Source organism: Taeniopygia guttata, chromosome 1A (genome assembly GCF_048771995.1).
Source record: "Taeniopygia guttata chromosome 1A, bTaeGut7.mat, whole genome shotgun sequence".
Lineage (NCBI taxonomy): Eukaryota > Metazoa > Chordata > Aves > Passeriformes > Estrildidae > Taeniopygia > Taeniopygia guttata.
In genome coordinates, this window is record NC_133025.1 from 24,919,969 (window position 1) to 24,932,202 (window position 12,234).

General features: G+C 36.4%; 1 protein-coding gene across 5 annotated transcripts in view; it reads right to left on the reverse strand.

Moving 5' to 3' along the window:
- Positions 1 to 12,234, reverse strand: part of MDFIC (MyoD family inhibitor domain containing) — a 114,905-nt gene that overhangs the window by 42,699 nt on the left and 59,972 nt on the right. For 3 of the 5 annotated variants that reach the window (XR_012052744.1, XR_012052748.1, XR_012052746.1), the window contains exons 6-7: positions 10,864 to 10,954; positions 7,927 to 8,079 (exon numbers count right to left, since the gene is read on the reverse strand). The gene's annotated coding sequence lies outside the window, so the exon portion shown is untranslated. Of the gene's footprint in view, positions 1 to 6,907; positions 7,089 to 7,926; positions 8,080 to 10,863; positions 10,955 to 12,234 lie in introns of those variants that run through there. The other 2 variants (XR_012052745.1, XR_012052749.1) reach the window with 2 other exon arrangements.

Sequence of the window (12,234 nt, forward strand, 5' to 3'; positions counted from 1 at the left end):
GTAATACAGTATGTTTCAATAATTTCTTTTTAGATTTGCAACCAAGTCATGCAAGATGTATTTAATCAGTGTAAATATTATCTTTTAGTATTTTCTATATATCTTTCAAACTGGGATGTTGTTTCTTTCTCCATCAGAGGTCTGTACTGAGCACTATTGTCAACATTCCCACCAAGAAAATTATGACCAAAACTGGTTCATAATATCTTAGACCTACACAAGGGACATGGCTGCTTTCGGGAGACTTTACCTTAATACTGGCATTGGACATAAGCCTTGATTTAAGTTCCCAGGCAACGATCTATTAAAGCTATATTACTAAGGTTCACACTGCCCCTGAAAGCTTTATTAAATGATTATTTCATAGCATGGAGGGAAATGTATTGAAAATTAATATGCAGCATCAGCCAGTCATGGCTCATAGCTGAAATATGCTCTTTGTATCCAAAAGTAGAAATTTCCAAATAAGACTGGGTGAGTGAAATTCCTCTCATTAACTTTACTTTTCTAATCTGAGTTGTACAGCTCAGTGACTGGGAGAAATGGCCATTTCTAGAGCTGATTTCATTTTTCTTCTGTCTTCAGAGACCACTTTCACATTGGGTGCACTGCCCTCTGGGAGGGCCCCTCTGCTTCAATAGACCATAGAAGGAGCCCAGCTGCCTCACTTTAATGGCTGAAGTGAAAAAACATGAACCCCCACTCATATGAGAAGAGTGAGATTTTATGTATCCATCCAACCCATGGGATTCTGACAGACTCAAAGAAGCATCTTGAATATTTACACATCTCAGTGCATTAGGCCATTCTTTTTGTAGAAAACAATCTGAGACAACCAATGCCAAGTAAAATCATGCCAACATGTACTTCTTCAAAAGGATTTTTCAGAAACAGCTAATTAGCTGAACTTCTACAGTGTTGCCACACTCAGAATATACATAATTTCTTCTATAAAAACACAATTACATGTTTTATGAAAGTGATTTTTTTAATGAATAGTTAAGACCTCTAAATAATTTAAAGATACAATTTAAACCTGACAAAGTTTGTCATTTTACATTATTAAACTGCTAAGAAATATATTAATTTGGATCATGCACTCTAAAGTTATGAACAATTAAGAAAATGGGCAGGTTGTCTTGTTGGGTCCCAATTAATTTGGAAGGTAAGGACTAGGAAAAGCCCAGGCAGGCAGCTCCTGCCCTGCGAGCACCAGGTGGCAGTCCAGCGTTGACTGACAGGTCTCCATGTTCTGCTGCACTCCCCAGGCCAAAAGCTTTCCGTGTTACAGTGTTTGTCTGTCTAACCCTGCTCGGAAAGCTTTTCTATATGCTAAATAACATATATTCACCTCGGAATTTAAGGGCAGAGAATAAGATTAATGTTTTTCATAAACTTGCCCACACTGCCTTACTCATGCTGAAATAACGAGGAATTACTTAAAGCGTATTTCCATAAACTGAGCTCTGAAATTTTGCTGGTTGAACAGATCACACAGTATACCCCAAAAGTTTAAATAACCTATTAAACCACGTACAGGAAATATGTGGCATCTAAGTCTTTTATCTACTAGAGCATGATGTTTTTCACAGAACATATAGGAAAGATAATTTCAAATCTCTCTTACTCAAAATAAATTAAAAAAAAAGAAAGAAAGAAAGAAAGAAAGAAAATCCTCCTCAAAATTAACAGCAAAGAAAAAAAATAAATTCTTGCAAAATTGGGATCACATATACAGATAGCTGTAATTTCTAAGAAGGAACAATAATAATAATAACTTAAATAATTTCAGTGTTTGTTGAGATGGCTGTCCTCCTAAAATGCTGCAAAAACTGTCCTACAAGGAAATAAACTTTGAGGTAAATACATACTGACCTTTACCAGAGCTGTGAAATGGATCTGTCTACATGTCTCACAATCTTGTTTCATCTATCCGTTTTTAGGGATCTACAGTTTTTAGTGTTTTAATTACAATTTATCATTTGGTATCAACATACTGAAATACTATTAAATAAAGTTCAAATAAATTTAAAAAATGGAAATATCTGCACAAAGAAAATAAGTTATAGCTCGCTATTCTGGAAAATATGACTAGTCATGACCAAAGGAATAGCAATTTGACAAACTTCACTAGCTAACATCAATGAGCCAGAGGTAAAACAGAGTAGTCCTGTCCTTCTAAAATCTTTTTTTATTCTTCTATCCTGAAGTGGTACAATTTCTGAGTAATAATAGCATGGTTTTATTCCACAGAGCCAGTCCTTTTGAGCATTCTGAGTGGGATCTGTTAACTTCAGTAAGGAAGAAAAAGAAAGTTTTCATGTTTTTTAATGTAGCTAGACCTGCAAAACCATAACAGCTTAGAAAGATAGATACTCTTCCTTCCTATTTGTCTTCAATAGAACTTTTCAAAATGACAATGAAAAATGCCTAGTTGACATAACTCACTAAATGTGGAAGTTCCCAGGCCTGAACTGTCCTAAAGAAGCAGGATTCTGTGCCTGCAACTAAGCTTGCAGGACAGGTGCCTCATAAATGACTTGGAAGTAATAAATATTTTCTCTGAATCAAACATAGAAGGGGACACACACCATGCATTGAAAAACAGCTCACAAAGTCACTTAAGGGTAATCACGGGACTTTTCAACCAGAATCCCACTGGCTCTTTAGCAGCTCCAGACCAGGCTTTTGTGTCTGGGCTGTTCCCCACCATCTCCATCCCACCCTGTTTCTATGTAATCTAGAATGCTGACTCCCCTTAGTATCAAAGGGAGAGAACTGCTGGCAGAAGGCTTTTTCCAAAAGTATGTTGAGACGGGAACTGACTTTTGCTGTCCATCTGTCCCAGCCTTGAGTTCCTAGTCACCAATATGTAACAAAGCCTGCTTTCCTCTTGGGTTATCTTTAGCACAATTCTGAGCTTCATTTAGAGGAATGGATTTGTGTTGTGAACTGTTTTCTATTATAGTTGCCTTCAAATTTTATCCATAGTACAAACTGAGACAATGACTGTTAATATTAACATGGCAAGTAGTGCATAATACAGGCACCTATTGAGACTTTTTCATCAATCAGAAATAAACATTTTTCTAACCACACATGTAACGCTTGATTTGCCTTGATTTGTCTTTTATAGTATGAACTATTTGCCCATCAATTTAAAAGCAACTTTAATTGATTTTCAGATTTCAAGCACCATTACAAAGAACTATTTTTATTTTATTGCACTGGTTTCTACTTTATTGTTCACTTTTATGTTAGTCTATTGAGGTTTATTTATATGAGGTATTTTCTTAACCATATTATATTGAAATTCCAACTAGTACTAGGGAGCTTTCCATAATTCTTTTGAAATATAGAAATAGCATGGCTCTTACATGATACTTTCATAATGTTGCCAATCCTCTGATAAGTTGTTCACATCAGATATTTAGCCCCAGTACCTACTGTTTGAGAATCTGCACTGATTCTCTTCACGTTTTGCCTCTGCATTTCAAGATTTATGAATATTAAGTTGTGCTTGCCCCAAAGCAAAAGTATACTCACTAAGATATTTGCTGAGATCAGGAGTCTCTCTGCCCCATTTTTAAAACAAAGGCATTAATAAGGAAGCACTATAAAATGTACGACATTGAAAAAATAAGGAAAATTCAGTATTTTTAATAAAGTGAGAAAAAAATTCTCTAGTTCAAAGCACCCTATCTGAGCTACCCTAAATAATGCAAAAGAGTAACAATTTATGGCGCTTGTACAGGATCGTTTCTGCTAAGTGTGAATATACCCTGATTTCTAAAACTAGGACCATTATTTTCAGAAACAATGGTCACTTAGGGTAAAAAATATAATTATCTATCATTTTAACCCTTAGAAACACATGGGCAGATACTACATACAACATCTATGTAGGTCAGTTAGACCCAGTGGCAACGGTCGCATTGTTACCCAACACACACATAATTACTTTGTGTACCAAGCACAAAAGTTATGGACACATTCATAGGGTACACACCTACATATTCCAATACTGAAACATCTTTCACAAGGACTAAAACAACTTTAGAATTTAACATGTGTACATAAACATGTGAAATTTAAAAAATTCCTGAAATATCTTTTTTTGAAATTATATTTCTTAAATTCTAATCCAAATGCTCTCAGCTGCCTTGTTGATTTGGTCTCTTTTTATGTGTACATGAAAATGAGAAACTTATTTAAAGCAAGCTTAAACTGGTCCATGTTAAAATGAAAAAAAAATCACAAAAGAAATATATATTAAGAGGTTTATAGGTCTACAAACAGGTAGAATAAATGTGCTGTGGTGAAAACATCCTATTGAGATAAATGCTGAAACAAACTAATGGAGACTTGGTTTCTAAACTGACTACACAATATTACTTCTGCCCCTCTGTTTGTAATTACATTGCTTTCAGTTTTATATATTAAACAGTTCCCCAGCTGCTCTTTAGAAAATAATAAATTGGTTAATTCTAAGAGCGACCACATATGGTTAAGATAATTCAAGAGAGACAACTGAGTCATGCAATTCATCTCGTTTTTCTTTTTTTTTTTCACAAATCTTATTAAACTGAAAATAGAGTTCTATTGTGTTTATTACAGTAGATATTCTTACTGAAGTCAATAGTATATGGGTATTTACAGCAGGTTTTGCATTTGCATTATTGAAATATCTTATTGCTATTATTTTTCAGCAATTTCCTCCCACTGTTATTCTACATGTTACAATATATTGAGCATAAAATAAGATGCATCTGTCAGTATAGCTTCTATTGGATAATAAATGAAGATAAGTTGTATTGTCAATTAAGAAACTCAAAAAGTCAAAGCACCCCTTGGATTTAGAATGCTCACTCTGCAACAGAGCCGGCACCTGCCCACCAGCATCAGGGCTGAAACTCGAGCCACTTCAGGATAATTCTCTCACTCAGCATACCAGCAGAAAGAAGAAATTTCCCTGGCTTCAAGAAGTAGTGTTAGGGAATTTTTTTTTTCCCTTTACTGGCAATTGCTATGTAGGACATTATATGGATTCCCAGATAGCATTAATGGTTCTGTTTTCTGCGTGCCTCAGGCCACAGGGCTGTGATTACTTTTAATCAGTTTCAAGACTCCCCAACCTCAGCTGTGCTTTGGTTATCTTCAGACTGGATCAGTACTTTGTAGCCTACCTACCATAACACTCGGAAGTTTCCCTGAGGCTTTCAGGCTATGCAGAATGCAGCCAAAATTAAAGTTTAGGTCCCTTTCCTTCCCCTTCCTCTCCCTACAGGAACATTTCTGGCTGCTCCCTGTTTCCCATCACTAGTCTCAAGTACTACAAAGCAAGCAGAAATACCATTCCTTTTTCTGTAAGGTTTTATGCAATATCCTGAAACAAAACCAAAACCAAAACCAAAAAAAGCAAAACCAAACAGAAAATAAAAATATAATATGTAAAATAGAATTTGCCTGCAAGTTTGCAATACTTATTTATATCACTCTTAAATTCCTTCTGATTACATATGCAAATATGTAAATTTCCTTCACACATATTCCTCATTAAAAAATAGTCACAAAATGATCACTCTATGTTATCAGAAGTAAACTTTACAGGTCAACAAGCTCAAAAATCAGTCTAATGAGTGTAATGGGGAGACAGTGTATGGTACTTGCCCATAAATACAGTGAAAATTATTCTATCACTCATTCACGCACAGTCTTGTTCCTCACTCATTAGCCTTCTTCACTTCAGTCTAACTTATGTGTAACTGACCTCTACCAATGTAGCAAGCATGCTTTCTGTTTCATATGATCTCTAAGATAACAGTCCCTGTACAGGGATGCCAAAACTTAACATAAGTGCTTAAAGAGGATGAATATTATTGAAAACAGTAAAGTAATTTTCAGTATCATATGCTATCAGCAGCATAGCAAACACTAATTTTTCTATCATTGTAGTAAAATCATGTCAGTGTAGTGGGGGGAAAAATGGGAAGATGTAGTGACAGTACTCTGTGAATATCCAATCCCTATTCAGAAAAAGAAAGGAAGGGTGGAGGAAATTTATTTATAAAAATCCCCAGTAAATAATATATTAATTATCAAAAGGTGCTGAGCCAAACACTCTAACAACTTATATAGGACATCATACAAAACAGAGCAGCCATTCAGAAAAGCAAGGAAGACGAGATTAGGTTTGTGCAGGTTGCGTCACTGACATGCAGCCTTCTAGACAGTCAGGTGAACATGCTACTAGACAAGCAAGTGAACATATTACACAAGGACCTATGCAAACTACAAAACGATCAAAGACTGCTTCAATATCATAATGTAAAATTGTAATGGGAATGCAGACAGGATGATAAAAAGAAGAAAATCTCTTTGAAATGTGAATCAAGAGAAAAAAATTACAGACTCATAACATTTTCAGATGAGGGTTTAAGACCATGGCACTTTCTGCAAGAGCAACACAGAGAGTGAATACTTAACACATACAGCTGTTAAAACAACAAGATTAGCATATTTTTTACAAGATGTATAATTCCACTATTACAGAATTCTGTGAATTTCAGAAAGGAATATATCCCAGGACAGGGGGATGGAAGGTCTAGTTAAATGGAGAGCAGTGTTGCTAAATAAAGTCTAGTGGTTTCAGACTTCAGTACAGAAACTGTGTCTCCTATAAAATAACCAGACTGGCCTTCACTGATTTCCCAGCAGTAATTTCAAAAGGAAATGAAGCTAAACAGCATTGTCTTTTGGTACTTTTGTGATGACAGCTACAACCAGAATTTAGCCAAAAGGAGAGTTTTGCAATTGCACAACCATAGGCTACAGTACCACCAGTATTTAAAGGCTGTCACTTGCAGCTCTGACTGAGGGAAGCCTAATGCAAGACTAAGACTCCAACTGAAGGAAACCATGTGTTTTTATTTACTGTTGACTAAAATACTTCACTTTACTCATTGTTGAAATACAGGTTGCCAGAAAAACAGGTTTGTCCTTCAGCTGAAGAAGTACCCAAGTTCCAGTTAGTTTCACTCTGAAATACTGGCTGACCAGCCACACTGTGATGAATAAGGACAGAAGATCTGTACAAAGACAAGAGACTGCCATAAGAAGCCATGAAAAAGACAGGTCTAAACACAGTGCAATAAAGGCAAAAGAACAGTAAATAAATAAAGACAATTAAGATAGAAGACACAGCAACGTTACACTGGAAAAAGCAAACCCCAAATCATTGTTATACTACCTGTGGGAAAACATGCATTTCAAACTATAGGGAAAGGTGTACTTGGCTGCCCCAAGTACAAGTGTTATAACTGTCTGGTTTCAAATTAGCACACATATTTCTGTTAAAATCACCAGTAAAATAAAAGGATAATTGGGACAATTTGACAGTTTTTGATGGATTCTTAGTTTGAATGCCTCCTGTAGTTTTTCCGTAACATAAATCTGCATCTTGAGGTGTAACAAAACACCAGGCAGCAGGACAAAAATACTTCTTGAAGTAGCAGTCAATTTGGTCCTAGCAAATTGAGACAGTCTTACATATAAACACTATAGAAAAACAAACAGCAAAATGAAGTTGCACATTCAAATTAAAGTTCTAATGATTTCATGATAATTAAGAAACACTTGCTATTAACCAGAAAACAAAGCTAAACTATTTGTGACCAAGCTTATAGGGACAGACCTGCACAAAGACGTAGGAGCATAAGACTTTGCTTCTGCAAGGTCATGTGTGGCCTCAAGCACAGCATTCAAATACTTCAGGATGAGCATTGGTTACTTTTCAATATGGAATATTGTGATAACCTCTTTGAATATCTCTTTCTTTCTTTTCTAGTGAACACTGGCTCAAGCCTGGAGTAGCTACAGCAAGAAATCAAAGCAACATTAAAAATAAATATTTGCAAGCTTGCATACCAGGGAAGTGAAAATGGGAGGAAGATAAGGAGCAGCAGACTTTCTCTCATGCCAGGTGGTAGGATGCATGCTGCTAGTCCCATGAGGAGGCAGGTTTTCTGGCCCACAGGAACTCCAGTACCCACAACTGTGATTTGAGACAGGGAGTAAACTCTAAAAAATCGAAATCAAGAGGAACAAATTCAACAATTCATAGTGCCAACAACCAAAACAGATCAAACTCCCCACAACTGGACGCTTATTCAAAAATTAAATCTCTTTTTTTTTTTTTTTTCCAGAGAAAGAAGATATTTACTCCTGTTATGAATTGCTTTCTACTAAGGGTGGTGATTTACCAGTGTGTGCAGGGAGGGGGAGGAAAGAAAAGGTGTTCCAATTTTTAAAATACATGTTTATGAACAAGTATGTGGCTTTGTGTCAAATCTTTTGTTTACTCATTCTGACCTTAATACAGTCCTAAGCAAAGTAGTTTCTACAGAATTAGGAGAATGCTGCATTTGAAGGGGTACAAGTTTTGTTGCTCTGACAGGTCGGGATGGAGGGCTGTTTGCATGCTTGTGGGACCTTCACTTTTCCTCATTTTGAGCTTAAAAGAAAGACAAATGTTAATAATTCTTCATTTCTGCTGAATCCTTAGGAATGTTTTTCTGCAGTTTAGCTGCTGTTATGAACTATTCCTTTACATAGCTCCACAAGCTACTCCCATACAAGTAACAGAAGAGCACGTTAAGAAAATAAGAAGGGAACTGCCTAGGGAAGACAGCACTACACTGTACATTACAAAGATCTGAGGCAGCTCAGAAGCAGAATTAGGAAAAAAAACCCCTCTGTTCAGAACTTTCATCACAATGCAGAAATTCTCAGAAATCTCAAATACCATCATTGTAATTTCTGAAATCAAGAAAGCTGGAGGAAAAAAATTGCAGGAGGGACCTAATAAAAGTACAAGTTAATGAGTCACTTTCTTGGGAGGTTTTACTGAGACATTTGACCTTAAATAACATATGCAGTAGATTTTTGAGGTAAATCAAAGGATTATCTGTCTGTGAATCTAAACCATTTTCATATCTGGTGTAGAAAGCTACTAAAAATGAAAGTTTTCTTTGCTTTTTTGGAAGGAATGCACTGAAACAACAAACCAAACAAAAATGCTTTCAGTCCAAGCAAACAAACAGAAATTGTGTTAGGAAGAGCTCTGAGCAGCATATTCTTCCTGATAGGAACTAAATGACTTGGAAGACCTTTCAGAAAAGATGAGATCCATGAGATCCATGAGATCCATGCTGAACTTTATCCTACTCTACATGAATTATAGATCAATAAACTAAGATACACAGAGGCTTATTAATTCATAATATTTACAATGCTTCCCTGAGAAGCATGCTGTGAGTTTATCATGTTCAAGAGACATCTAGATCTGGCACTGGGTGATGCTGATCAGTGGTTTAGGGGTGGACAGTTAGACTGGATGATGCTAGAGGTCTCTTTCAGCCTTGATGATTCCTATGTGTTTGTGCAAAATTTGTTTGTCAGCATAAGAAGGAGAGAAGAGGCCTCAGCAAGTGCCAACATTGGTAATGAAATAAGGATAAGACTTTGTGCTGATGCCTGGTATATCATTGCAGTTTGTATAGTATCTTACATTGTCTTTTAAATGTCAGCTATTGCAATAAGCAGTTCACAGAATCACAGACTTATTTTAGATTGAAAAAGACTTTGAGATTGTCAGGTCCAACCTATGACTGAACACCATGTAAACTAGACCATGGCGCTAAGTGTCATAGCTCATCTTTCCCTAAACACCTCTAGGGATGATGGGCAGCCCATTCCAATGCTCCATCACCATTTCTGTGAACAATTTCTTTTTAATGTCCAACCTAAACCTCCCCTGGCAGAGCTTAAGACCAAGTCCTTTTATCCTGTTGCTTGTTGTCTGGCAGAAAAGGCCAATCCCCACATGGAGACAACCTCCCTTCATATGAGAATCTTTTTTTTCCTGACTTTTTCTTTAAAATTACTTTTGCTACTGCTTTTAAAGGAAGTATTAATCTCTGGGTTCCAAAGATTGAAAATAGAAGTTGTGTTCTCAGACATCCAACTAATTGTCTGTCACCCCAAACCTGGACAGTTGTAGATCATACAACCACAGATCAGTGATCTCTATTGTTAAAGACATTCTAATATAGAATAAATCATAAACATTAATACATATGGATTTGTTTTTCTACATAAAATAATCTAGATATAATTCTAATGGTGATATTCTGACATTTTGTTTACTTGATGAAGGAAAAATAACCCCAATCCAAACATTAATTACAGTGTGGTTAAGTTGGGAATTAGAAGTTCTAAAGGAAGGATGATGTAGTCTACATCTGTGTCAACCGGGAAGCACACATTAACATAAATTTTGTTCTCTCCTGAATGGCTAGACTTGTGGCACTACTACCAACCAGAGAAGTCCAACTTGCACATGCTTGCATGTGATATTCCCTTGATGCAGTCTCCACTAATCTTCTAAGTGTTGTATGTGATTCCTTCTGTGTGCAAAAGCTACAGGGCAAACAGCAATCAATGTGTAATTTGACTTGATGCCCTCTGAGTTTCCCAGTACTCTGAAACAGGCAAAATCACTTAGAGCAGATGATTCAATTTGTCAGGCAGCACTGTGGGTAATGTGCATCAGCCTTAATTCAGCTGTAGCAGAAGAGGGTGTCTTGTCAGTCTGTCAGCATATTGGGCTGGTAATTCACAGGAGCAAGGCAGAGTAGCATGTGAGCCATAAGCAATCCAAGCAAGAATATTTAGTTAGAGAGGAACTCATGTGCATGAACAAATATTAACATTTATAGTCACATAGCAATACATTTACAGACATAAATACAGTGCTTGTAGCTATTGAAAGGAAAGTTCACAGACAGGTGCTTTTCCACATACCTCACCAAAGCTTGTTGATGCAACAAAATTCTCCCTTTGGCTGTTTATGAGCAACTTGGCTTCATCTGTCCCAGAACTCTGAAGAACAATTCTGAGAAGGGAAAGGTAAGAGGGAAATGCAGGTTCCTCCATTTAATATGGGTTTCAATGGTGACCTTTTTTCCATATGTATCAGCAAAGACAGAAGGACCCCTTGCTACACTTCTGCCAGACCTTTATACACAGTGTTTGAAATCACATAACAACAGAAAATTATAACAAAGCAAACAATGCATGTCTGTTTAGTATATTAATCTCAGGAAATAATGATTTACACTAATTGTATCTACATATAAACAATCAGTTCTGCTGTCTAGGGTTTAAAAGCTCATTAAAGAAGACTATGTATTGATATGATACCCTTAATTCCAGGATTTACCTGAAAGTTATAGTAATATTCACACAGGTAGGCAGACAATAGGCCTACAGATACAGATTTATAATTCCCTTCCATAAATAATAGTTTTATAAAATATAGAAATACAGTGTTTGAGATATGCTACAATATCTTTGGCCTCTATTGAAAAGACAAAAATATGTAGCCTGAGAAAATACTGCTTACAATTATTTAAAACATGTAAGACACTGAAGAATCTTTCATCAAAGATGCAGGTGTACTTCCCTTTCCTGATAGACTATTTCTTGAAATGTCATGTTCCTAGAGAATTACCATTAAGCCTCCAGAGAGCATGTACTTTTCCTTACTGCTGCTTCTGTTGTTTATCTGAGTTCAAATTTGGCCCAAACCATTCACACACAAGATTTCAACAAGCATATTAACCCAAGCAGTGCTGGATAGAGTGTTTCATACATAATTAAAAAATCAAGCATCTGAAATACAGTCACCACAGGGGATATCGCAAACAAGCGTGGCCCTCCCATTTTAGTTTTAACAAAAAGGCTCAGAAAGCCTTTACACTTCTGTGCAAATTGCCTGCCCTTTTTGCAGCAGTGTCCTCGCTGGGATGCTGATAACCTACGCAGGGCACCTACAGTCAACACAACTTTGCCTTTCACTACCCTGATTAAGTAAGTAATGTTCACTTCCCAGGAATCCCCCATGGAGCAGCAGCATTCCTATGTGCCTGGCCGTAACAGCAGTAATGACTGGATTTTGAGAGAATTTGAAAACCTTCCTCTACACACTTATTTCTGTTTTTCAACCTATATTCAAAGCAATACTTTGGCATTGCTATGTAATTTTTGACAGGGTTATAGTAAATTCATCATGCTAAACTGAAGTGTTTCTGGCAGATGTCTACTCTGTAGCAATCAAGCTGTGTGTACAGTAAAATATGACAGCCACAGAGATACTTCTAGTTGTAAAAATTA